Raw genomic sequence first — 1,913 nt, forward strand, 5'->3', positions numbered from 1 at the left:
TTTATGTATTTTTATTGTTGATAATATTACAGATATCTCACATCCTTTCCTCTTCTCCCAGTCCCTATGCACCCTAACAAATTCTTCACTACCCTATCACTCATGTCAATGGGCTATGCATATCCTATATAATAAAGAGGTGATATGCAAATTGACCATCACACCCTTGCACAAGATGGCCGCCCCCATGTGGTCAAAAGATGGCCACCACAAGATGGCCAGCAGGGGAGGGCAGTTAGGGTTAATCAGGCCAGCAGAGGAGGGCAGTTGGGGGCAACCGGGCCTATAGGAGAGGCCAGTGAGGGGCAACCAGGCCTGCAGGGGAGGGCAGTTGGGGGAAACCGGGCCTACAGGAGAGGCCAGTGAGGGGCAACCAGGCCTGCAGGGGAGGGCAGTTGGGGGTGATCAGGCCTGTAGGGGAGGGCAGTTGAGGGCAACTGGGCCAGTAGGGGAGCAGTTAGGTGTCGATCAGGCGGGCAGGGGAGTGGTTAGGGGGTGATCAGGCTGGCAGGCAGAAGGACTTAGGGGCAATCAGGCAGGCAGGCAGGCGAGCGGTTGGGAGCCAGCAGTCCCAAACATCCCCTAAGAGGTCCCAGATTGGAGAGGGTGCAGGCTGGGCTGAGGGACACCCCTTCCGTAGTACACAAATTCCGTGCCCTGGGCCTCTATTCTATATATATAAAAGTCTAAACGACTGGCTGATCAGCTGGTAACTATGATGCCTACTGACCACCAGGGGGCAGACGCTCAATGCAGGAACTGCCTAGTGACAGCAACTTTGCAGAGTGACCTCTTGCACTCGGGGATCTCTCAGGGGATATTGGCCCGCTGGTTTCGGCCTAATCCCCACAGGCCAGGCCAAGGGACCCCAAGTCGTAGACCAACATCCCCCAAGGAATGTAGCAGTGCCAGAAGCAGCAGGCAGAGGAGAGAAGGCCAAGTGGGGGCCGGGCATTCATCCTGGACCGCTGTGCCTGCTGCCACCACCACAGTTCTCTGCAGTGCTGCTGCAGAGGTGAAAGAGGCTCCCATGGCTGCAGCTGGGCTCGCCAGCCGTGAACCCAGCTTCTGGCTGAGAGGTGCTCCCACTGTGGGAGCACAGTGTTCACTACAGAAGTGGTGTCCATTTCTAATTTTTTGAGGAAACTCCATACTGTTTCCACAGTGGCTGCATGAGTCTACATTTCCACCAGCAATGAACTAGTGTACCCTTTTCTCCACATCCTTGCCAGCACCTGTTTGTTGATTTTTTGATGATAGCCATTCTGATAAATGTGAGGTGATTTTTTCATTGTGATTCTAATTTGCATTTATCTGATGATTAATGATTTTGAGCATTTTTTTTCATATGTCTTGCATATTTTTATGTCCTTTTTGAAGAAATGTCTATTCAGGTCTTCTGAACAATTAGATTGTTTGTCATCCTTTTGTTGAGTTGTATGAGTACTTTATATATTTTGTATATTAACCTCTTATCAGATATATCTTTGGAAAATATGTTCTCCCAAACAGTGGGTTTCCTTTTAATTTTGATGGTGGTTTCTTTTGCAAAGCAAAAACCTTTTATTTTGATGTAGTCCCACTTGTTTATTTTCTCCTTAGTTTTCATTGCCCTAAGGGAGGTATCCATTAACGTATTGCTACTTGAAATATCTGAAATTTTACTGTGTATGTTCTCCTCTACAATTTTTATGGTTTCATGCCTTAAATTTAAGTCTTTTATCCACCTAATTTTATTCTTATTCTTATGTATGGTGTAAGTTAGTGGTCTGATTTCATCTATTTGCATGGGTCTGTCCAGTTTTTCTAGCACTATTTATTGAAGACACAGTCTTTACTCCATTGTACATTCTTGCTTCCTTTCTCAAATATTAATTGACCATAATAGTATGGGGCAATTTCTGGGGTCTCTG

This window comes from Myotis davidii, unplaced genomic scaffold, assembly GCF_000327345.1.
Source record: "Myotis davidii unplaced genomic scaffold, ASM32734v1 scaffold633, whole genome shotgun sequence".
NCBI lineage: Eukaryota > Metazoa > Chordata > Mammalia > Chiroptera > Vespertilionidae > Myotis > Myotis davidii.